This window comes from Hyaena hyaena, unplaced genomic scaffold (assembly GCF_003009895.1).
Source record: "Hyaena hyaena isolate Hyena2069 unplaced genomic scaffold, ASM300989v1 scaffold_158, whole genome shotgun sequence".
Classification (NCBI taxonomy): Eukaryota; Metazoa; Chordata; class Mammalia; order Carnivora; family Hyaenidae; genus Hyaena; species Hyaena hyaena.
In genome coordinates, this window is record NW_024080790.1 from 1,163,542 (window position 1) to 1,189,983 (window position 26,442).

At 41.2% G+C, this 26,442-nt stretch overlaps 1 protein-coding gene across 4 annotated transcripts in view; it reads left to right on the plus strand.

Annotated features, from left to right (window-relative positions):
- Positions 1–11,909: 11,909 nt before the first annotated feature.
- The window catches only part of CUNH2orf42 (chromosome unknown C2orf42 homolog), a 33,651-nt gene continuing 19,118 nt past the window's right edge, over positions 11,910–26,442 (plus strand). For 2 of the 4 annotated variants that reach the window (XM_039239604.1, XM_039239607.1), the window contains exon 1: positions 11,911–11,935. The gene's annotated coding sequence lies outside the window, so the exon portion shown is untranslated. Of the gene's footprint in view, positions 11,936–12,203; positions 12,475–26,442 lie in introns of those variants that run through there. The other 2 variants (XM_039239606.1, XM_039239605.1) reach the window with 2 other exon arrangements.

Here is a 26,442-nt window from a genome sequence, read left to right on the forward strand (position 1 = left end):
TATATGAATGTGTCTCCGTTGAATAGGATTTTATATTATGGTCTCTAACGTTGGAGGCAGCTGAAACTGTTCTGAAAGTAATTCAACTAAAAAAGCAAGAAGACATCTGACTCAGGATTACTAGGCTAGGAATAAGGATTAAATATGATTTTACTAATACTGTGTAAATGAGATTCATAGCTCCTTATCCTTTTTCAGCTCTAAAAGGTTATATGGTTATATATACCATGCAACATTTGGAGAATCATTATATGGAAAATAGGGACAACTCTTGAAAGAAAAGACAGATGCTGACAATTGAGGGTCCCTACAAAAGCCAACTGGCCACCAATCAATCCCCTTATAGTGGAGATTGCCAATCAGTAAGCCTTGCCCATGTACACAAGTCTTCCAAACAGATGTTCATTCAGTTCTTCTCTTTTTTATTTATTTATTTAATGTCTTTGTATTTGAGACAGAGCGCACAAGCAGAAGGGGGAGGGACAGAGAGAGGGGAACAGAAGATCTGAAGCGAGCTCTTCTGTGCTGACAGCAGGTAACCCAATGTGGGCTCGGGCTCACCAACCATGAAATTATGACCTGAGCTGAAGTTGGACACATAACTGACTGAACCACCCAGGTGCCCCTTAAGTTCATTTATTAAGTAATCTGTACACCCAGTGTGGGGCCTGAACTCATGATTCCAAGATCAAAAGTCACATGCTCTTCTAACTGAGCCAGCCAAGTACCCCCAGTGCTTTTAAAGTACTTTTTAGTGGGAGATACCTGGGTGGCTCACTTGGTTGAGCATGCAGCCCAACCAGGTCATGGTCTCACGGTTCCTGTGTTTGAGCCCCGCGTGGGGCTCTGGGCTGACCGTTCAGAGCCTGGAGCCTGCTTCAGATTCTGTCTCCCTCTCTCTGCCCTTCCCCAGCTTGCTCTCTATCAAAAGTAAATAAACATTAAAAAAAATGTTAAGTACTTTTTTTTTAATCCATTCATATTGAGGAAGAAGGGAGAATCTCAAACAGGCTCCATACTCCCAGCACAGAGCCTGACACAGGGCTCAATCCCATGACTGTGAGATCACAACCTGAGCTGAAACCAAGAATTGGAGGCTCAACAAACTAAGCCAACCAGGTGCCCTCCCGCCCAGTGCTTCAGTTTTAAATAAAGACTGCTAAAGATCACCAGAAATTGAGGGAGAACGTGAAAATCTAAACAAAAAGCAATTCTTACATTACAGAAATCTTCAAAGAAGTATAATAACCTCAGATAAGATACTCTAAGAAATTAGAACAGGATACTAGTAAAATGTCACAAGAAATTAAAATATTTAATAAGAATTTAGTGAGAATATTGGGGAAAAAAATGTTCTAGGGGCCCCTGTGTGGCTCAGTCGGTTGACCATCCGACTTCGGCTCAGGTCATGATCTCATGGTTCGTGGGTTCAAAGCCCTGCGTCAGGCTCTGTCCTGATAGCTAGCCCAGAGCCTGGAGCCTGTTTCAGATTCTGTGTCTCCCTATCTCTCTGACCCTCCCCTGCTCACGCTGTGTCTCTCTCTGTCTCAGAAATAAATAAAACATTAAAAAAAAAAAAAAAAAAAAACATGTTCTAGAACAGCAGTCAAAAGTGGAGGGGAAAAAATAAATAGGGATCCATTCAGGAAATTGAAATACAACCAATAGGTGTTCTAGGAAGAGAACTGAGAAAATAAGGCACTGGTTGAAATTTATTAGAAAATGAGATTTCCTTGTTACAGTAATGAGTCTCAGGATCGAAAAACAGCTATTATTAAGTTAGCACAATAAATATTAAAGACCTTTTAGAAGGCATACCACCATGAAATTTTAGGACATGAGACAAAGAGAATAAAGTTTACCATAGAGCAAAAGAACCAAGAATAATACTCAACAGCAACATTGGAAAGTAGTCCATGGGGTCATGTCTTCAAAAGTTTGAATTCTATATCCTGTGATATTTTATACACATGTGCTGTCATGGGTAACCATAGAATAAAGACATTTTTAGACCTGCAACTTGTCAAAAGATTTTCTTTCCTGAATTCACTGGTTCTCAATTACTAGATAAACTCCATTAAAATGAAAACAAATTTAAAAATATGTGTCTAGGACTGAGATCCAGTGTGGGAATACTGGATAGCAGCCATGAAGTAACTTGGCACTCAGTCTAGATTGATGGCAGAGGGCTCAACTTGATTATCTGATAGGTCGGGCAATGAGATAATTCCAGATTGACCCATTGGTAGAGGATGTGAGAAGACTAATGTTGGAAGAAAATCCTACCAGAAAGGAAATACTCCCTGGGCCAAATACATGTACTAAGATATTTTGGACGTTTTCCTAAATTATATTCCTAAATAATGGTACTATTTCACTGCTTAGAATGCTATATGTTGGATCTCCTTTGTTTATCATCTGTTTCTATCATTTGTTCATTGTTTTTAACCTTTTTGCTTTTCTCATTTCTAGTCTCTGTTCCTTGAACATGCTTCCTTTGGTATCCAGATTCAATTGTCCTCTTTTTAGTTTAGTCTTCATTTCTGAAATGGTTTTGTCCTTTTCTGTTTCCTAGGATAACAGTTTCTGTTTCACCTCAGGGACATAACTTCCCTGAATTCTTACGGGTTTTTTTGTTTTGTTTTAATTGCAGTATAGTTAGCATACAATGATACTAGTTTCAGATGTACAGTAGTGATTCAATAGTTCTCTGCATTACTCAGTGCTCATCAAGATAAGTGTACTTTTTTAAAAAATTTTTTTTCTTTTTTTTTAATGTTTTTTATTTATTTCTAGGAGAGAGAGAGAGACAGCGTGAGCAGCGGAGGGTCAGAGAGAGAGGGAGTGACAGACTCTGAAACAGGCTCCAGGCTCTGAGCTGGCAGGCAGCACAGAGCCCGACGCGGGGCACGAACCCACGAACCGCGAGATCATGACCTAAGCGAAAGTCGGACACTTAACCGACTAAGCCACCCAGGCGCCCCTAATGTTTTATTTATTTCTGAGAGAGAGAGAGCATGAGCGGAGGAGGGAGAGAGAGAGGGAGACACAGAATCTGAAACAGGCTCCAGGCTCTGAGCTGGTTGTCAGCACAGAGCCTGACGCGGAGCTCAAACCTACGAACGGGGAGATCGTGACCTGAGCTGAAGTCAGATGCTTAACCAACTGAGCCACCCAGGCACCCCAAGATAAGTGTACTCTTCTATTTTTTTTTTTTTTTAATATTATTTTTGAGAGAGAGTGCGTGAGCAGGGGATGGGCAGAGAGAGGGGGACAGAAGATCCAAAGCGGGCTCTGTGCTGACAGCAGTGAGCCCATTGCGGGGCTGGAACTCACAAACCAAACTGAGATCATGACCTGAGCCGAAGTCAGATGCTCACCCAGGTGCTTCAAGATAACTGTACTCTTAATCCCCTTCAAATATTTCACCCATCATCTCCCCCACCCCCGATGCCCCACCCACCCACCTCCCCTCTGGTAACTCAATTTGTTATCTATAGTTAAGAGTCCGTTTTTTTTTGGTTTCACTATTTTTTTCTTTGTTCATTTATTTTGTTTCTCAAATTCCACATACAAGTGAAATCACATATAAGTGAAATCATTTGTCTTCAATTTCACTTAGCATTATACTCTCAAGATACACCCATGTTGTCGGAAATGGCAATATTTCATTTTTAAATATATTTTTTTTTAATGTTTATTTTTGAAGGTGAGAGAGAGCATGAGTGGGGGAAGAGCAGAGACAGAGGGAGACACAGAATCTGAAGCAGGCTCCAGGCTCTGAGCTGTCAGCACAGAGCCCGACGCGGGGCTCAAACCCACAGACTGTGAGATCATGACCTGAACCAAAGTCAGAAGCTTAACCGACTGAACCACCCAGGCGCCCCATGTGGGAACATTTTTCTTGTGTGTAGAGTGTCTGCACAAAGGCTGTGTTTATTTGTATTTGAAACCTTTGGATTTTCATAGACAAAGTACCAGTAGGAGAATAAAGGACAGGGACCCCATCCAGGTTTCTCACTTCCTCCTCTGGCTACAATGATTACCTTTCTTGGGATGTGACCTTGTTCAGAAGTTCTTTGCAAACTTTCAGCAGCCTGAGTTCCTTCATCTGCTACATTAAGGAACCTAATTCCTGCCTGTCAAAGAGATCCCCTAACTTGCTTTCTCAATGAACAACAGCCGTACCTCAAATAAACCTCATTGGCTATGATATACTGCCACTGCGCAAAGCTCCCCTAACTTGCTTTCTGAAAGACCTCTGGACCCCCAAGTACTTCACATGTCTCCTCACACTCCCACATTTGTTCAGTCCTCACAGCAGGCTTTGTGCAGGGTATGACTCTTCTCAGAGTGAATATTTGCTGGCAATTTCTGAGATGTGCCACCAGCCCACTCCTCACCCTATTCTTCCCAACTGCACTCTGTTGGCCTCCCACCGAGTCCCACTGAATGTGGAATATGTTAAGTTTTCTCTGCCTCTTTAGTTTCACTTAAGATATTGTTTGTGGCGTCAGTGGTCATATGTTTTCCTTACTGGTCTGTGGTTTCTACAAAGAATGAAAAGATCCAGAACAAGGCTGGTAACATGTTCTAAAGAATCAGAAGGCCAAAAGAATCTTTTTAAACAAGTAAATCTGATTGTGACACATGCCCCTCCCCTTGGAAATCTGCTTCAAATTGCATATAGGATATAATCTAAAATCTTTAATATGAGGAGGCACCCAGCTGACTCGGTAGAGCATGTGACTCTTGATTTCGGGGTTGTGAGTTCAAGCCCCACGTGGATGTGGAGGTTACTTAAAATCTTTTTAAAAAATCTTTAATATGGTTTACATTGCCATCTGTGGAATTTGTGCTTTCCATCTTGACGGCAGGCCATTCACTCTCCCACAAGCCCTTCCATTCCACCCTCATCTTTAACAATTTATGTCAGGAGACAGAGACCCAACACTAAAAATCTGAAAAGGAAATTTAAATAGTAGTTGTAGGAGGTGGTTAACTACTAAAAGAGGTAAAACAAGGTCTTTGTTAAAGGGATCTGGAAGTCACAGGTGAAAAAACTACTATCTAAACAGAGTGGACAATGAAGGAACTAGGGTTTTAGGAGAGCCCTGATGTTCTGACCTCTTCAAAGAAGACTTGGTTACCACAGGAACGTCCAGCCTGGTGAAGAAACATGCCAGAGGGCAGGGGCCATAGCTGGTCCATAGAAGTCATCTGTTGCCAGACAGCATGAACCGGCTGGCCTATAGCAATGGTCCACCAGGTGGGAAACAGCCAAGGTTGCCAGATTTAGCAAATAAAAACACAATTCCAAATAATGCACGGAGCATACTAAAAAAATTATTTTTTGTTTAACTGAAATTCAAATGTAACTGTATTTTATCTGCCACTCCTAGAAACATCTGTAACCTGATATAGCCAAAGCTGCATGGAAAGCAACTGTAGGCATGGGAGTGTGGTCTGAAGGTGCGGCTTAGACAGGCCCCAAAGACCACTGAGAGGAGCATCACTGGGTCTTCCATACACTGACCCACTGGCTCCCACACTGAAAAAGAGAAGAGAATCAGCACCCATAAGGGAAGTGCTTTCCCAACACTGTTGCCTCTCATTATTCCCCCAGTGCCCTCTATTGACAAAGCCTAACATTGAGCCAACTGGCAAAGGAAAGATTTTGGACAAAACAAAGTAGTGTGTGGATTGGGGACTGAGAGACTCCTGTCATAGGGTCTTGCCACCTGAATGCCTTTTGCCTGCTGTGTCTTTGAGTCTCCACTTAAATGTCACTTTTTTTTTTTTAAATATATTTTTTATTTATTTCTAGGAGAGAGAGAGAGAGAGAGAGCGTGAGCAGGGGAGGGTCAGAGAGAGAGGGAGTCACAGACTGAAACAGGCTCCAGGCTCTGAGCTGGCAGTCAGCACAGAGCCCGACGCGGGGCTCGAACCCACGAACCGCGAGATCATGACCTAAGCGAAAGTCAGACGCTTAACCGACTAAGCCACCCAGGCGCCCCTTAAATGTCACTTTAAATGTCACTTCCTTTAGGGGCACTTGGGTGGCTCAGTCAAGCCTCCAACTTTGAATCAGGTCATGATCTCAGGATTAGTGAGTTTGAGCCACATATCAGGCTCTGTGCTGACAGCTCAGAGACTGGAGCCTGCTTCGGATTCTGTGTCTCCCTCTCTGCCCCTCCCCTGCTCACGATCCCTCTGTCTCTCAAAAATAAACATTAAAAATTTTTTAATGTCACTTCCTTTAAAAGGCATTCCTTTGCCCACAATCTAAATCATAAATCATTAGCTTCTCAAACCATCTTATAAAGCTTTTCCTTTATAGCATTTGTCACAATTTTTAGTTAATACAGTTGACTCTTGAACAATGCAGAGGTTAGGAGCACCAACCCCCTGCTCAGTTGATAATCTGTGTATAACCTTTGACTTCCCCCAAACCTAACTACTAATAGCCTATTGTTGACTGGAAGACTTCCTAATAATATGAGTCAATCAACACGTAATTTGTATGTTATAAATACATATTGTATTCTTACAGTAAAGTGAGCTAGAGAAAATTTACTAAGAAAATAAGAGACAGGGGCGCCTGGGTGGCTCAGTCGGTTAAGCGTCCGACTTCAGCTCAGGTCATGATCTCGTGGTTCATGGGTTCGAGCCCCGCATTGGTCTCTGTGCTGACAGCTAGCTCAGGGCCTGGAGTCCGTTTCAGATTCTGTACCTCCCTCCCTTTCTGACCCTCCCCTGCTCACACTGTCTGTCTGTCTGTCTCTCTCTCAGAAATAAATAATAAAAACATTTAAAAATTAAGAAAGAAAAAGAAAATAGACAAACAGGATTGCTGGAGGGGCGGTGGGTAGAGGATGAGCTAAATGGGTGATGGGTACTAAGGAAGGCACTTGTTGGGATGAGCACTGCATTTTATACATAAGTGATGAAACACTAAATTCTACTCCTGAAATCATTATTACACTATATGTTAACTAACTTGGATTTAAATACAAATTTTTTTAAATCATAAAATATATAGTACTATACTGTATTGAAAAAAAAATCTAAGAAGACCCACACAATTTAAACCCATGTTCAAGGGCCAACTGGTATGTTTATTTGTATGATTATATCTTTAAAACTTGTGTTCTTAAAAACACCAAAAAATGTGTTTTTCACTAAACCAAAAGCTGGTGACTCTTTAATATCATATATGTTCAGTGCCTGGTAAATAATACATGTTCAATACGTGTTTGTTGAAATGAATAAGTCAATTTGTTATTTTGTACAATCTGCTTTTGACCAAATGGCTTTTCTACTATGTGCTGATAGTACCACCAGCTAGAGTAGTAGGTGCAAAGTGATAACAGCTAAAACTAAAAGACCAAATCAGGGCCAATTCTTTATGCCATGCCAAGTAATATGGACTTTTTTTTTATCATAAAGGTCCTAGAGAGCTATTGATCTAATTTGTGTTTCATTAAGATGTTTCCCAGGCTCCTGGCTTGAGCAATCAGAAGGATGGTGGGGCTAGTTACTGGGGCTGGAAAAGGAAAAGGAGAAATTTGTGAGGGCGAGTTAAGGATAGAAGCTAGTTAGAGGGCCGGAGAGGAAGGCTAATGAGTTTCAGCCTTCAACATGGACAGCTTGAATGTGTGTGACAAGCAAATAAACAGTAGGTAATGGTACGGAATTTAGAAGGGAAATCCAGACTGAGTCTAGAGATCGGAGTCCTCAGCATTTAGGTGACAGTTTGATTCATGGGATGGAAATCGCCCAGAGAGATGCTGGAGTGAGCAAAGGATGGGGGGGCAGAGCTCAAGCACTTCAACGTTGTTTTGTTAACTTTATTTATTTATTTTGAGAGAGAGAACAAGAGGAAGGGAGGGCCAGAGAGAGAGGGAAAGAGAGAATCCCAAGCAGTTTCCTTTTGCTATCAGCAAGGAGCCTGACGTGGGGCTCCTTGAACCAAGGACATGAACTAAGACATTATGACCTGAGCCAAAATCAATAGTTAGATGCCCGGGGCGTCTGGGTGGCTCAGTCGGTTAAGTGACTGACTTTGGCTCAGGTCATGATCGCACGGTCATGGGTTCAAGCCCTGCATCGGGCTCTGTGCTGACAGTGTAGAGCCTGGAGCCTGTTTTGGATTCTGTGTCTCCCTCTCTCTCTGCCCCTCCCCAGTTCATGCTCAGTCTCTCTGTCTCAAAAATAAGTAAACATTAAAAAAAAGAAAAAGACAACAACCATAGCGATATTAAAAAAAATAGTTGGATGCCCATCTGACTGAGCCACCCAGGCACCCCTTGAATTTAAAAGAAACTGATATAGTCTCTTAGAAATTAAAAATATAAGGGGCACCTTGGTGGCTCAGTTCATTCAGTGACCAACTTGATTTCAATTTTGGTCATGATCCCAAAAGTCTGGGATCAAGCTCCGCCTCTGCGCTCAGCACAGAGTCTACTTGGGATTCTCTCCCTCACTCTGCCCCTCCCCAGCTCATGCTCTGTCTCTCTCAAAACAAATAAAACAACAACCAAAATTAAAAATTCAGTGGACTGACTGAATAAAATGAGAATAGAATGAAAAATCTAAAATATATTTTTAAAGGATTTTTCCCCCTTTTATGGGGTGAAAGAGAGTGTTCAGTGCACACAAGCAAGGGGTGGGGGAAGAGAGAGGGAGAATCTTAAGCAGGCTCCATGCGCAATGCAAAGCCCGCTGCAGGGCCCCATGCAGGGCTCTATCTCAGGACCATGAGGTCATGACCTGAGCTGAAATCAAGAGTTGGACGCTTAAGTGACTGAGCCACCCAAGCATCCCTAAAGGTTTTGTTTTTAAGCAGTCTCTACCCTAACATGAGGCTCAAACGCACAACCTCAAGATCAAGAGTCATATGTTCTACCAACTAAGCCAGGCAGGCGCCCCTAAAATACATTTAAACTGGACTTCCATAAAATAAAACAATGTGAGATAGACAATATTTGAAGAGATAATAATTGAGAATTTTCCACAACTGTAGAAAGCTAGGAATTCTCAGATTCAAGAATCACAATGAGGGGTGCCTGGGTGGCTCAAGTTGGTTAAGGTTCCAACTCGATATCAGCTCAGGTCATGATCTTTGTAGGATTGAGCCTAACACTGGTCTCTGTACTGACAGTGCGGAGCCTGCTTGGGATTCTCTCTCTCCCTCCTTGTCTCTCAAAATAAATAATAAACTTCAAGAAAAAATCTACTTCGAGGCTGAAAAAATGATGTTCAGAGAATAGAGAAAGAAGGCCTCATTGTGTCTCACTGTGTCAAACCATAATGAGAGTATTATGCAATCTGAGAATTCTATTTATAAGGAGAAGAATTCTATTTATAAGGAAGTCAGAAAGGACTTCCAGGATAGTAATGCTTCTTCAAAGGTCCTTCTTTGAAGAAGGAATAGAAGAACCCTGAGTGTATGGCTTGGAAAGAAGAAACCTCTTCTAGAATAGGGTTGCTTAGGGGTTTCCCTGCTGGCTCACTTGGTGTCTCATGCAACTCTTGATCATGGAGTCATGAGAGCAAGCACCACGTTATGTGTGGAGCCTACTTAAAAGCTAATTAAAAATAGAATGGGGCTGCTTGATAGCTTCCTTCCTGACTGGCACATACAACATATCTAAACTGAAAACTGACAGATCTCTTAGGACGCATTAGAGCAACTCTATTGAAAAAATTTTAAACACACTCTCTAAAACAGAGTGTAGGAGTACTGATACTACTGACTCCATCTTTCGCCCCACCACCTTATCCACGTACCTGCGATGACCTCCCCTGGGGCTATGTTTCAGTCCCCTTAGAGGTTGATGTATGTCATGCGGGGGAGGCTTGCTCTTGCTTTCCCTTAATTTGTTTAGATAACTAGTAGAGATAACAGTTTCCCTCTACTTACCTCCCCGATGCACAGATGGCACCATGAGGTCTGTTAAATGTTAGCTATCAATTAAATGTATGCGGACCCTTTGACCTTACCTCAGTACCCTCCTGAGCATCCCTTCTAACTTTTTTTTAAAGTCTTTTTATTTGAGAGAGAGAGAGTGCGCATGCACAGGGGAGGGGCAGAGGGGGCCAGTGGATCCAAAGCTGGCTCTGTACTGACAGCAGAGAGCCTGATGCAGGGCTCGGACTCACAAACCATGAGATCATGACCAGAGCCAAAGTCAAGTGCTTAACCGACTGAGCCACCCAGGTGCCCCAGCACTATTGACATTTTGGTCCAGATAATTCTTTGTTGTGAGGGCTGGGCTGTCTTGTGTACTGCAGGATTTTTTCAAAGATGTTATTTTATTATTTCTTTATATGTTAATTTTAAGAGAGAAAGAGAGCATGAGTGGGGGAGGAGCCTGGGGTGGGAGGTAAGAGAAGAGAGTCCCAAGCAGCCTCCATGCTCAGCACAGGGCCTGATTTGGGGCTTTAACCCACAAGCCTGAGGTCATGACCTGAGCCAAAGCAAGAGTCTTACGCTTAAACAACTAAGCCACCCAGATGCCCTACAATTTTATATTTTAGTAATCTCTACACCCAACATGGGGCTTGAACCCACGACCCCTAAGATCAAAAGTCATAGGGTCTACTGAGCCAGCCTGGTGCCCCATGTGATCTTAAATAACCGCCATGGCATCTATTCACTAGATGCTTGCAGCAATGCTCCCAGAAAGAAGAACAGCTGCTCTAGAGAATCGATTTGCATGGATACAATCATAAACACACACAGGCACTGAAACTCTACAGTATTATTAGGTGATCATCCAGATGACCCAGGATATAGTGATCATTTTAAAAGCTTATAATTAAAACAGGAATCACAAAATTGGAAACAATCTTCTGGAAAAGCATGCCCTTCTCCCCTTACCTCCAGTTTGAAAAAAACATAGCAAACTAGAGTCCTGGAAAGGACCATTTCTCTTATTAATAGATAAGACGACTAAGGTTCTTACACAACCACCTGTAAGTAATCCTATAAGTACATAACCATTCTGTAAGTAACAGAAACAAGGCCCAAACTAAAGGAAATCTCATTCCACAGTTTTCAAACACACAGTCCTCATCCTTAACACACTGCACTCAGAAGCTATCTTTAACCATGAACAAACGTTTATTCTGGATGACTCCCAAGGAACAGAACTAAAACACATAGGAAGCCGATTTCAATTCATTACAAGGGAAAATGTTCAAGTAGTATGTCAGCATGTAATTGAGGTAGTAAAAGATAACTTGATATAAACACACAGTTATTAGAAACAGTAAATACTTTGGTGGACATGACCTCCCTTGACAAAACGCTACATTATGGTGAATATCTGCTAATAATGCAGATAATCTTAGGCGATTTTTAAAATCAATTACCAATGAATTCTACCAGAAATAGGGCTCTCTCAGGGCTGAAGCAGTCATCAGCATCCCTAGAACCGTCTCTGTGCCTTATTTTTTTTTTAATGTTTATTTCTGAGAGAGAGAGATAGCGTAAGCAGGGGAGGGTCAGAGAGAGAGAGGGAGACACAATCTGAAGCAGGCTCCAGGCTGTGAGCCAGCTGTCAGCACAGAGCCCGACGCGGGGCTCGAACCCACGAACCGTGAGATCATGACCTGAGCCGAAGCCGGACGCTTAGCCGACTGAGCCACCCAGGCGCCCCGTCTCGGTGCCTTCTATCCCAGCAGGGTCGGCCAGAAGCACTCATGCCCCACTGGGCACTACAGCCGCCAGGTTAGCTCAGACTTCACTACCGCATTCGGCCGCAATGCTTAGCCGCCTACAGGAGTAAACTACAATTCCCATCAGACAACGCGAACGGAGTGGGCGGGTATTTACCGCGCGTGGGCGGCCCTGACCAATAACGATTGTCGTTACAGCGAACAGCTTGGCCGCGTTTGTAAAAGGCCGTGGCAGGCGAAGAGAGAGGAGGTGAGGGCGGTCATCAGCTTCGGGCCCTGGGGCCGGGGCGGGGGGCGCAGGGCAGGAAAAGGGGCTGTGTTGACAGAAGGCGGGGGCGGGGGTGGGATGAGGGTATAGAGCCGGGAACCCCGGCGGAGAGCGTTTCCAAGGAGCACGGTGCAGGCTAAGTGATGCTTCTGCTTGGGCCTACTTAGGGCCGGAAGTGAGCAGTCGCGCGGGGAGGATGCCGGGAAACAGTCCCCGAGTGGTGCTCCTGGGGGTGGGCCGGGTCCCGGAAGCGGGGTCCCAGAATCGTGCCTACCAGGCCGATTTGGCCTTTCTCTGCTATTCCGAAGCTGCGCAGGTCTGATGGAAGCTCTCTGACGCAGGAGTCGGGAGTTCTGGCTTCTAGGCATGTCTTTTCCCCTTGTGGTTTGACAAGGAGTTTGCAGATTCCAAACTCATATTAGATTGTCTGGTTGCTGGCTGTGAGCATTCATCAAATCACCATCTTTGAGCCAGTTTCTTCACTGTAAGATGGTAAATAGTACCCACTTTACTGGACCACGGTGAGCAATACCTGAGTAAATGCATGGGAAGAGCTTACTTGTACTCAGTAAAAATTAGCAAGTTTTTTTTTTATTCGTGGTAAGCATTCGTTCTCTTCAGTTACTGTTGCTTCACAAGCATTAACAGTATCCCCTAAACTGTACGGCTCTGCAGCTGAACAGTACATGGATGAAAATGCACCACTTCCAGGAATCGGGGGTGGATTAGCTCTGCCAGCACCAGGCCGTTTTACACCATCTTGCTGAGCAGGCTCTTTTGCGAACTTGCCGAGAAGAGACTTTTTAGGCAGGATTCAAATACAGGTTCTTTTCTTACCTTTTTTTTTTTTTTTTTTTTAAGTTTAATTATCTTGAAGGGGGCGGGGCAGAGGGAGAGGGATAATCCCAAACAGGCTCTGTACTTGTCAGTACAGACTCCAGTGCAGGGATTAAACCCACTAACCATGAGATCATGACCTAAACCGAAATCAAGAATCCGTCACTCAACCCACTGGGCCACCCAGGTGCTCCGTTGTTTGTTTGTTTTTAATTGAGGTAAAATTGATGTATAACATACCAGTTTCAGGTGTACAACATGATTCAAGATTTGTATATACTGTGATCGCCACAATAAGTCTAGTTATCAGTCTCCATACAAAGCTACAAAAAAAAAATTTTTTTTCCTTGTGATGAGAACTTTTAAGATGTATTCACTTGGCAGTTTTTAAATATTCAGCATAGTATTATCTACTGTGGTCGTCGTGCAGTACATTCCCATGACTTGATTTTTTTTATATCTGGAAGTTTGTATCTTTTAACACCTTTCACCCATTTCTCTTACCCTCTCACTCCCCTCACCCTTTCCCCGCTGGCAATCACCAATCTGTTTTCTGTATGTAGGAGTTTTGTTTTGTTTTTTAGATTCCACATAGAAGTGAAGTTACATGGTATTTGTCTTTCTCTGTCTTATTTCAGTTAGCATAATACCTTTGAGGTCCATCCATATTGTTGCAGATGGCAGGATTTCCCTCTTTTTTATGTCTGAGTAGTATTCCATTTTATACACACACACACACGTCTTTTATTCATTCATCCATTGATGGACAGTTAGGTTGTTTCCATATCTTGGTTATTGTAAATATACTGTAGTCAACCTAGAGCTACATATATCTTTTCAAATTAACATTTTCATTTTCTTTGTGTTACATGTTTGTATATGCTTGCAGTATAGAATCTATAGTAATACTAATTCATGTTTAAAATTCAAATAGTATAGAACTGTGAAATATAAGTCTCCCTCCTACTTTTTCCCAAGTTCTAAGTCACCATAGACCATAGACCTATTGTGTGTGTGTGTGTGTGTCCCATCTTTTTTCTTTTATAAACCAGGAGTATCATACATGAAATGCTTTTTTTTATTCCACAGTATATCTTGATATTTGTTCCTTATCAGTACATATAGATCTATTTCATTCTTTGTAATGGTTTTATAGTAGCATATTGTAGGCCTGCACCATAATTTTTTAGTCAACTCATAGACTGTTTCCATTCTTGTGCAATTCTGGATAACTTTGCATGGGGTACCCCTGTACATGCTTTGTGTACATGTGAGAGTAGAACTCATGAAATCTTAAAAGTGGAATTGCTAACTCAAAGTATGTGTTTTATATTTATTTTATTTACATCCCTTTAGAGAGGATGTTGCAGTTTATATCCCCACCAATGTGCAGTACCTCTTTCTCCACATCCTCATGAACACAATAATAACATTTATCCTTTTTGTCATTTTGCTAAGGTATTGTCTTGTTTTAATTTGCCTCTTGCTTATTGTAAGATACAATTTTGGATGTTTAAAATCAGTTTTCTTTTTGGGGGAGCCTGGGTGGCTCAGTCAGCTAGGCGTCTGACTCTTGATTTCAGCTCAGGTCATGATCTCACAGTTCGTGGGTGTGTCTGGCTTCTTTTACTTAGTATAATAGTTCAAAGTTCATATAGTATGTATTAGAATTTCATTCCTTTTAGGGCCAAATAATATTCCATTTGTGGATATGCCACATTTTGTTTATCCATTCATCAGTTGTTGGACATTTGGATTGCTTCTACTTTCTGGCTATTATGAATACTACTACTATAAACATATATGTACAAATTCTTATGTGCTTTCAATTGTCTTGGGTATATATTCTCTTGGAAGTCATATGGTAATACTGTTTAACATTTTGAAGAACCACCAAAAATCAGTTTTCCAAAGTTACTCTGCCATTTTACAGTACCATCAATGATGTGTGAGGGCTCCAGCTTTTCAATATCCATGACAATAGTTGTTATTGTCTCCCTTTTTTAGGTATCTTAATGGCTGTATAGTGGGGACACATTGTCGTTTTGATTTGCAATTTCCTGATTATATGATGTTGAACATCTTTTCATTTGTCTCTTGGCTATTTATTTTCTTTGGAGAAATATCCATTTAGATCCTATGCCCTTTTTTTTATACATATAAGTCTATCTATCTATCTATTTATTTATTTATTTTGAGAAAGTGAGAAAGCACAAGTTGGGGAGGGGCAGAGAGAGGGAGAGAGAATCCTGAACAGGATCTGCACTGTCAGCATGGAGCTCCATGTGGGGCTGGAACTGATGAACCCATGAAATCATGACCTGAGCCAAAGTGAGATGCTTAACTGACTGAGCCACCCAGGTGCCCTTATATATATTTTTAGAGTTTTATTTATTTATTTTGAGAGAGGGAGAGAGAGAATCCCAAGGGGGCTCCCTACGTTAGCAAAGAGCCTGACAACAGGACTCAGTCCCACGAACTGTGAGATCACGACCTGAACTGAAGTCAAGAGTCAGACACTTAACCAAATAAGCCACCCAGGCACCCCTCTTTGCCTGGTTTTATTTTATTTTTATTTTTCATAGTTTATTTATTTTGAGAAAGAGAGAGTGAGCATAAATGGCAGAGGGGCAGAGAGAGAGGGATAAAGAAAGCATCTCAAGCAGGTTCCATGCTGTCAGCATGGAGCCAAGATGTGGGGCTTGAACTCACGAACCGTGAGATCATGACCTGAGCTGAAGTCAGACACTTAACTGACTGAACCACCCATGTGCCCCTTCCTTTTTTTAAATTAGATTATCTGTCTTTTTATTGTTGACTTGTAACAAAGTCTTGTAATATATTCTGGATACAAGTCCCTCATCATACATAGGACTTGCAAATATTTTCTCTCATGCTGTGGTTGTCTTTTCACGTTCTTATGGTGCTCTTTGAAGCACGAATGCTTTTAATTTTGGTGAAGTTCAATTTCTCTCTCCTTTTTTTTGTCATCTGTGTTTTCGGTGGCATATCTAAGAAACCATTGCTTTATCCAAGGTCACAGAGATTTACTCTTAAGTTTTCTTCTAAGAGTTTTATAGTTTTAGCTTTTAACATTTATGTCTGTGATCCATTTTGAGTTAAATTTTGTATACACTGTGAGGTATGGGTTCAACTGAATTCTTTTAGAGATGGATATCCACTTGTCCCAGCACCATTTGTTCATAGGACTATTCTTTCCCCATTAAATGATCTTGGCGTCCTTGTCAAACATCAGTGGAGCACAAATGTGAGAGGTTATTTCTGACCTCTGAATTATGTACTGTTGATCTGTATATCTACCTTCTGCTGGTGCCACATTGCCATTTTGCCTGCCAGCTTTTTTAAGATCTAATTGACATAACATCATGTAGATTTAAGGTGTTCAGTGTGATTTGATACACGTACACAGTTCAAAATGATTACCACCAAAGCATTAGCTAACACCTCCATCATGTCATATAATTACTATTTTTGTGTATGGTAAGAACATTTAACATCTACTCTCTAAGCAGCTTTCAGCCCTTAGCTGAAGTATATTAGCAATATAACATACTAATGGTAATCACCATGCTGTACATTAGATCCCCAGAATTTATTCATCTAATGATTGGAAGTTTGCACCCTTTGACTAATATCTCCCCATTTCTCCTACCCCTTAGTCCTTGGCAGTCCATTCCATCCTGTTTTTATAATTTCGGCTTCTTAAGATTATACATGTAGGTAAAATCATACAGTATTTGTCTTCTCTGTCCACACTGCCTTAATTTGCTTTGTAGTAAGTTTTGAAATCAACAAGTGTGAAGGGCGCCTGGGTGGCTCAGCCAGTTAAGCTTCTGACTTCAGCTCAGGTCATGATCTCACGGTTCATGAGTTTGAACCCTACCTCAGGTTTTTTGCTGGTGCCTTAGAGCCTGGAGCCTGCTTTGGATTCTGTGTCTCCCTCGCTCTCTCTGCCCCTTGTCCGCTCACACTCTGTCTCTGTGTCTCTCTGCCAAAAATAAATAAACATTAAGAAATAAATGGGTGGCTTGATTGGTTGAGCCTCTGACTTCGGCTCAGGTCATGATCTCACCACTTGTGAGTTTAAGCCCTGTGTCGGGCCCTGTGCTGACAGCTGAGTCTAGAGCCTGCTTCAGATTCGGTGTCTCCCTCTCTGCCCCTCCCCCATTCATGCTCACTCACTCTCACACACACAAAAATAAACATTTAAAAGTTTTTTAAAAAAAGAAGTGTGAGTCCTTGTACTTTTCTTCTTTCTCAAGATTGTTTTGGCTTTACGAAGTGCCTTGCGTTTCTTTTCTTTTTCTTTTTTTTTTTTTTTAATATTTTTATTTATTTCTAGGAGACAGAGAGAGACAGCGTGAGCAGGGGAGGGTCAGAGAGAGAGGGAGACACAGACTCTGAAACAGGCTCCAGGCTCTGAGCTGGCTGTCAGCACAGAGCCCGACGCGGGACTCGAACCCACGAACCGCAAGATCATGACCTAAGCGAAAGTCGGACACTTAACCGACTAAGCCACCCAGGTGCCCCAGTACCTTGCATTTCTATTTAAAGTTTAGAACCACCTTGTCATTTTGCAAAAAAGCATCTAGGATTTTGATAGGGATTACATTGTATCTGTAGATCAGTTTGTAGAGTAGTGCCTTCCTAACAATATTAGTTTTCCAGTCTATAAGCATGAGATGCTTTTCCATTTTTTTGGTCTTTAATTTCTTTCGATAATGTTTGAAGTTTTCAGTGTACAAGTCTTGCACTTTTTTTATTCAAGTTTTTTTCATCTTTGTACTTAGCGTATGATATATTTTCCCATGCAGAAAATTTTCATTTTTATGTAATCAAATATAATCAGTATTATTTATTTGTTTATTTTAAGTAAGCTCTACAACCCAATGTGGGGCTTGAACTCATGATGCTGAGATCAAGAGTTGCTTTCTCTACTGATTTAGCCAGCCAAGCTGGCTTAATTTTAGAGTGGGCAAGGGGTGCTTGGGTGGCTCAGTCAGTTAGAGGTTCTAGCTTTTGATCTCACAGTCATAAGGTCAAGCCCCGTGTTGGGCATGGAGCCTACTTTAAAAATTAAGAATAAAATGGGCAAATATTTGATAACATTTCCCCCAAAAAGACAGACATGGCTAAAGAAGCATGTAAAATGTTGTTCAACATCATTATTCATTAGAGAAATCCAAGTTCAGAGCACAGTGAGGTACCATTTTACACTTACTATAAACAAATGGACATAATAAAGAAGACAAAGGGCACCAGGGTGGTTTGGTCGTTTAAGCATCCGACTCTTGATTTCAGCTCAGTCATGACCTTGTGGTTCATAAGATTGAGCCCCATGTAGGGGTCTGTGCTAAAAGCGAGAAGCCTGCTTAGGATTCTCTCCCCTTCTCTTTCTGCCCCTCCCTTGTGTGTGCGCACTCTTTCTCTCTCTCTCAAAATAAATAAACATTTTTTTAAAAAGAAGAAGACAGGGGCACCTGGGTGGCTCAGTCGGTTAAGCGTCTGACTTCAGCTCAGGTCATGATCTCACAGTTTGTGAGTTTGATCCGCTCACCGGGCCCTGTGCTGACAGCTAGCTCAGAGCCTGGAGCCTGTTTCAGATTCTGTATCTCTGTATCTCCCTGTCTCTCTGAACCTCCCCTGCTCATGCTGTCTCTCTCTCTCTCTCTCTCAGAAATAAATAAAACATTTTTTAAAAAATTAAAAAGTAAAAAGTAAAAAGAAGAAGACAATAATACATGTTGGCCAGGAAGAAGAGAAGCAGCAACCTTCTTATGTTGCTGGTGTGAATATAAAAATGTTTTTCAGTTTGGAAAACAGTTTGGTAGTTTCTTAAAAAGTTTAAGTTAAGCCATATGACCCTGTAATTATACTTCTAGGTATCTTGATACCCAAGAGAAATGAAGATCCTTGTCTACACAGAGACTTGCATGTTAATAATCTCAGCAGCATGTTCATAATAGCCAAAAATTGGAAACAGAGCAGTTATCTGTCTGCTGGTGAATGGATAAGCAAAATGTTATATCCATACAATGGAATGCTTTTCAGCAATATAAGTGAATGAATTACTGATACATGCTACTATGTGGTTGAACTTTGAAAACAGCATGTTGAGTGAAAGAAGCCAAACACAAAATCCCACATCTGATTCCATCTATATGAAATGTCAAAAAGAAGCTAAATCTATAGAGACAAGAAGACAGATTAGTGATTGCCTGGGAGTGGGAATGGTCATTTACTACAGATGGCCAGAGGGATCTTTTTAGGACGATACAAGTGGTCTCACACCAGACTGCAGTGATGGATGCCTAACTCTGTGAGTGTAATGACTGTCATTGAATTGTATACTTAAAATGGATGAATTCTGTGGTCTATAAAATATACCTCAATAAAGAGGTTTCTTTAAAAAAAACACACCCACAAACATACTAATATTCTGGGGTTTGTGTCATTGAGACCACGATCATTCGGATATCCTTAAAGAACATTGTTAAAGCCCCTCCCTTTGTTCTACTATGTTAACAGTTCCACCTTTTATAGTTGAACATTTTATCTGCCTTGAATTTATTTGAGTATATAAAGTGAGATAAGATGAGTAAGATATATCTAATGATCATTTTTACCCTTAAATTTTGCTTTTATATTGTATAATTTTAAGAGATTTTTTAGGTTAAAAAAAGAAATTTTAGGAAATTATTCTATTGTATATAGAATATTGTATATTGTGTATATATATGTTTCCCCTATCCCTCCAGTATATCGACAGCATACTATACTTGGCTTTTCTATACCTTGCTTTTCCACTTAACATGTCTTAAAGATCTGAAAGATCGATACATAAAAAACTTCCTCAGTCTTTATTTAAATTAATGTAAAATATTTTATTGTTTGGAAAGTATTCCATTATATGGATATACCATAATTAATTCAACCAGTTCCTTCTTTTTTTTTCTTAAATTTTTTAATGTCTTTTATTTTTGAGAGAGCGCGTGTGCAGGAGCAGGAGTGGGGGAGGGGCAGAGAGAAGGAGACAATCAGAAGCAGGCTCCAGGCTCTGTACTGTCAGCACAGAGCCCGACGCAGGGCTCAAACTCAGCTAACTACAAGATCATGACCTGAGCCAAAATCGGAGCTTAACCAGCTGAGCCAGCCAGGCACCCCAACTAGTTCCTTCTTGGTGGGCATTAGGTTGTTTCTAATGTTTTCCTGTTACAAAAATGTTTCAGTGATTAGCCTTATATATTCCACTTTTCACATGTGGGAGAATATCTGTAAGATAAATTCTTCTTAGTGCAATTAGTGTGTCAAAAGAAATATGCAGAGGGGCGCCTGGGTGGCTCAGTCAGTTAAGCCTCCAACTCTTGATTTCAGTTCAGGTCATGATTTCATGGGTTTGTGAGTTCAAGCCCCATGTCAGGCTCTGCACTAATAGTACAGAGCTTGCTTGGGATCTCTCTCTCTCTCCTCTCTCTGCTCCTCCCCTGCTTGTTCACACTCACATTCTCTCTCAATAAATAAATATTCATTTAAATTTAAAAAAAATTAAAAAGTAAGGGCACCTGGGCGGCTCAGTTGGTTAAGCGTCCAACTTTGGCCTAGGTCATGCTCTCATGGTTGGTGAGTTCAAGCCCCATGTTGGGCTCTCTGCTGTCAGCACAGCCCATTACAGATCCTCCATCCCTCTCTCTCTCTCTCTCTCTCTCCCCCCCTCCCCTGCTTGCATACTCTCTCTCTCAAAAATAAACATTAAAAAAATAAAAATAATATAATTTTTAAAGAAATATGCAGAGAAAACATGAGATTACCCCAAGTTAAAGGATACTCTGTCTATAAAATACCTGACTCTTCAGAATTACCAAGATTATGAACAAGGAAAGACAAACCTACAGAGCCAAGAAGACTAAGAAGACATGACAGTTAAATGCAGTGTGGTATCTTGTATTGGAACAGAAAAAAAGGACAAAGTCTACTTTAGTTAATAATTATGTACCAATGTTGATTTCTTAGTTTTGACAAATGTCCCGTGGTAATAATATATGATGTTAGCATTATGGGGAAATTGAGTGAAAGGTATCTGGGAACTCTCTATTTTATCTTTGCAACTTCTCTGAAAATGAAAATTATTCTAAAGTAAAATGTTTAGGGGCTCCTGGGTGGCTCAGTCGGTTAGGCGTCCGACTTTGGCTCAGGTCGTGATCTCACAGTTTGTGGGTTTGAGCCCCTCATTGGGCTCTGTGCTGACAGCTAGCTCAGAGCCTGGAGCCTGCTTCAGATTCTGTGTCTCCCTCTCTTTCTGACCCTCCCCTGCTCATGCTGTCTCTCTCTCAGAAATAAAGAAAACATTAAAAAAAAAAAAAAAAGCTTTAGGGGCGCCTGGGTGGTTTTGTCAGTTAAGCGTCCGACTTTCGCTTAGGTCATGATCTCGCAGTTCGTGGGTTCAAGCCCGGCGTCGGGCTCTGTGCTGACTGCCAGCTCAGAGCCTGGAGCCTGTTTCAGAGTCTGTGACTCCCTCTCTCTCTGACCCTCCCCTGCTCACGCTGTCTCTCTCTCTCCTAGAAAATAAATAAATAAATAAAAATGAAAATTTAAAAAAAAAGCTTTAAAATAAAAAGTTTATTGTTGGGGTGCCTGGCTGGCTCAGTCAGTAGAGCATGCAACTCTTAATCTCGGATTTCTAAGTTTGAGCCCCATATTGGGTGTGGAGATTACTTTAAATAAAAAATATTTTAAAAAATGATTATTCTTAAATAAGTGCCATTAGGAGGCACCTACATGGCTCAGTCAGTTGAGCATCCAACTCTTGTTTTCAACTCAGGTCATGATCTCACAGTTTCTGAGTTTGAGCCCTACATAAGGCTCTGTGTTGAGAGTGCAGAGCCTGATTTGGATTCTCTCTGTCACCCCCTCTCTGTTCCTCCCCTGCTTGTGCTCTCTCTTCCTCTCAAGATAAATAAACTTTTTAAAAAAGTGCCATTAGTGGAAAAGCTGGTGAATCCTAATAAAGTCTGTATGTAGAAGAATTGATAGTATTGTGCCAATGTTAAAACCTTAGTTTTGGGGGCGCTTGAGTGGCTCAGTTGGTTGGGCTCTGACTTCGGCTCACATCATGATCTCAGGGTTTGTGAGTTTGAGCCCTGCATTAGGCTCTGTGCTGAAGGTTTGCTCAGAGCTTGGAGCCTGCTTCAGATCTGTGTCTCCTTCTCTCTCTGCCCCTCCTCAACGTGTGCTCTGTCTCACTCTGTCTCTCAAAAATAAATAAATGTAAACAAAATTTTTTTTACATCTTAGTTTTGACAAATCTCTCATGATTAGGTAAGATGTTAACATTTGAGGAGTCTGGATGAGGGTATACAGGAATCTCAATGATTTTTTATCTTTTTTTTACATCTAAAATTATTCCAAAATTAAGTTATTTTTAAAGAAACATGCATTTTTAATTTTGAAAGACAACTAACAAATTGCCCTCTTTAGAGAATAACCAAAAAAGTAAAATAAAATATAAGAGGAAAGAGTGGAATTCCTATGATAATGCTTAAACTACAGTACCTTAAGCCTTCATCATATATAATTGGCAAACCAGTTCCTCCCTTAATGAACAAAGTTATTTTTTCTCCCATTTTAATGATATGTTAAGTCATTATCATCAATGCAATTTGGAAACTGATTGATTTGAGGGTGCCTGGGTGGCTCAGTTGGTTGGACATCTGACTCTTGATTTTGGCTCAGGTCATGATCTCACAGTCTGTGAGTTCAAGCCCTGAGTCAGGTTCCAAGCTGACAAGATGGAGCCTACTTGGGATTCTCTCTGTCTGTCTCTCTGTCTCTCTGTCTCTCTCTTCCTCTCTCTCTCCTTCTCTCTCCCCCCACCCCTTCCCTGCTCATGCATGTGCACAGGCATGCATGCTTGTCTCTCTCAAATAAATTTTAAAAATTAAAAAAATTCTTTAAAAAAAGAAATTGATTAATTTTTATTAAGCTCTTTCAGATATATATTTTTTTATTTTGCAAATGAAAACCAACCTAAAACTCAGAAGTTAAACTTGGTCACAGAGCTAATTGTGGTAAAAAGCAAACTAAATATTCTATCTTTTGACTTTGGAACAACATTCTCTCCTAGGAACCTACATGTGGCTGAATGAAAATACCTACTAAAGAAGTTTATTGGCCTAGAAAGGAAATGCTGTGTAAATAAGCTAATGTCTCTAGATTAGGGTTTTTGTTTTTTAAAGCTTATTTATTTATTTTTTTAATTGTCAATTTAGCTAACATACAGTATAGTTTTGGCTTTAGGAGTAGATTCCTGTGATTTATCACTTACATACAACACCCAGTGCTCATCCCAACAAGTGTCCTCCCCAGTGTCCATCACCCTTATTCCTATCCCCCAATCCCCCACCCCCAATTAATCCTCAGTTCTCTGTATTTAAGAGTCTATTATGGTTTGCCTCCCTCTCTGTTTGTATCTTATTTTTCCTTCCTTTCCTCTATGGTCATTTGTTAAGTTTCTCAAATTCCACGTATGAATGAAATCATATGTATCTGTCTTTCTCTGACTAACTTAATTTTCTTAGTATAACACCCTCCAGTTCCATCCACTTAGTTGCAGATGGCAAGATTTCATTCTTTTTCATCACTGAGTAGTATTCCATTGTATATATTTCTCTCTGTGTGTATGTGTGTATACACACACACACGTCTTCTTTATCCATTCATCAGTTGATGGACATTTAGGCTCTTTCCATAATTTAGCTATTGTTGATAGTGCTACTATAAACATTGGGATGCATATGTCTCTTCGAATCAGTACTCCTGTATCCTTTGGATAAATACCTAGTAGTGCTATTGCTGGGTGTAGAGTAGTTCCATTTTTAATTTTTTGAGGAACCTCCATGCTATTGTCCAGAGTGGCTGCACCAGTTTGCGTTCCCACCAACAGTGCAAGGTTCCCCTTTCTAAACTTTGTTTTATTTATTTATTTTGAGACAGAGACAGAGAGAATCCCAAGCAGGTTCCATACTGGCAGTGCAGAGCCCAATGTGAGGCTCACCATGAGATCATGGCCTGAGCCAAAACCAAGAGTCAGATGCTTAACCACCTGAGCCACCCAGGCACCCCACTTACTTATTTTGAGAGAGAAAGAGAGAGCGCGTGCAGGGGGAGGGGAAGAGAGAGAGAGAGAAGAGAGAATTCCAAGTAGGCTCATGCTATCAGCATGGAGCCTGACACACGGCTTGATCCCACGAACTGTGAGATTATGACCTGAGCCAATATCAAGAGTCAGACACTAAACAGACTGAGCCACTCTGGCTCTCCTAGATTAGGGGTTTTTAATGGGTGACTTAGCCCCCCAGAGGACATTCAACAATATCTTGAAACTTTTATTTATTTTTTTAACAATGTAGGGAAGAAGAGTTGACTGTTATTGGCATCTAGTGGGTAGAGACCATGGATGCTACCAAATGTTCTACAATATATAGGACTGTTCCCTACAACAAAGAATGTCAGCCCTAAATGTCAGTAGTGCCAGGGTGGAAAACTGCAATAGATTATATTTCACAAAGCTTTGTTCACTTAGCATTCACTCAACAAATATTACAGTTAAGCCATTAATTCAGAGCACTAATGAAAACATGGGCATTCTTAGACTTTTCTTATTTGTACTTTACAATTTGTTGATTAACAAATAGACTATAGAAAATGTGGAGGGAAAATATTTCATCAAGATCATCCCTTAGGGTCAGAGAGCAAGAGCAATCAATACTAACAGCCAATTTCAACATCACAAGCAGATTACCTTAAAAAATATATTGAACTTTGGGGCACATGGCTGGATCAGTCTATAGAGCACGTTACTCTCAATCTAGGGGTTGTGAGTTCAAGCCCCATGTTGGGTGTAGAGATTACTTAAAGGGGCACCTGTGTGGCTCAGTCAGTTAAGTGACCGACTCTTGATTTCTGTTCAGGTCATGATCTCACCATTCATGAGTTTGAGCCCTGCATTGGCCTCCAACCTGAGTGTGGGGCCTGCTTGGGATTCTCTCTCTCTCTCTCTCTCTCTCTCTCTCTGCCCATCCCCCGACTCCCCGCCCTCCCCCCCGCTAAACTTAAAGTTTAATGAGAGCACACTCATGTGAGGGGCAGAAAGAGACTCCCAAGCAGGCTCTGCACTGTCAGTGTAGAGTCCAAAGCAGGACTCAAACCCACAAATCATGAGTCATGACCTGAGCTGAATGAAGAGTCAGACACTCAACCAACTGAGCCACCCAGGTGCCCCCTAAAGTTCAACCTTAAAAAAAAAAAAGGATTTTATTGGGCACCTGGACGGCTCAGTTGGTTAAATGTCTGACTATGGCACGGGTCATGATCTCACGGTTCATGAGTTCAAGCCCTGTGGCAGGCTCTGTACTCCTGAGACACAGCTCAGAGCCTGGAGCCTGTTTCAGATTCTGTCTCCCTCTCTCTCTGTTCTGTCTCTCAGAAATGAATAAATGTTAAAAAAATTTTTTTTAATGTTGAACTTTAGTTCATATGTATGCTGAATTGATGTCTGCAAATTACTTTGAAATGCAATAAAATGTAAGAGGGATTGATGGATATATGATAAAGCAAATGTAGTAAAATGTTAATTGTAGAATCTAATGGCTGGGCATATGGAGGTTCACTGTATAATTCTGCTTTTTTTTTAATATGTTTGAAAATTTTCATTATGTTAGAGGGGAAATCAAAAGCAGAGATTCACACACTTCTTAACAAACACTGGAAGCCACATTGCTGGTTTCGCTGGGTGACCTCAGGCAAGTTACTTCCTTATATATGTATTTAAAAAGTTTTTTTTTAGGGGTACCTGGGTGGCTCAGTCAGTTAAGCATCCGACTTTGGCTCAGGTCATGATCTCACGGTTCGTGGGTTCGAGCCCTGCATTGGGCTCTGTGCTGACTGCCAGCTCAGAGCCCGGAGCCTGTTTTGGATTCTGTATCTTCCTCTCTCTCTGACCCTCCCCTGCTCATGCTGTCTCTTTCCCTCTCTCAGAAATAAATAAAACATTTAAAAAAAATTTTTTTTTAAGTTTTTTTAGGGGCACCTGGGTGGCTCAGTTGGTTGGGCATCCAATTCTTGGTTTCAGCTCAGGCCATGATCTCACAGTTCATGGGTTCAGGCCCCGCTTCAGGCTCTGCTAACAGCATGGAGCCTGCTTGGGATTCTGTCTCCCTCTGTCTCTTCTCTGCCCATTTGTTCTCTATTTCTCTCTCTCTCTAAAATAAGTATAAATAAACATTAAAAAAAATTTTAAGGTTTTTTAGCATTTTATTTGTTTTTTTTTTTTTTTTAAGATTGTTTGAAAGAGAGAGGGTGTGAGTTGGGGAGAGGGGCAGAGGGAGAGAGAGAACCCCAAGCTGGCTGCGTGCTGTCAGCTCAGAGCCTGACGCAGGGCTCAATCCCACGAACTGTGAGATCATGACCTGAGCCAAAATCAAGAGTCAGACGATCAACCAGCTGAGCCATGTTTTGTTTTGTTTGGTTTGGTTTTAAAGTAATCTCTATGCCCAGTGTGGGGCACAAACTCATGACTCCAAGATCAAGAATCGCATGCTCTACTGACTGAGTCAGCCAGGTGCCCCAAGTTACTT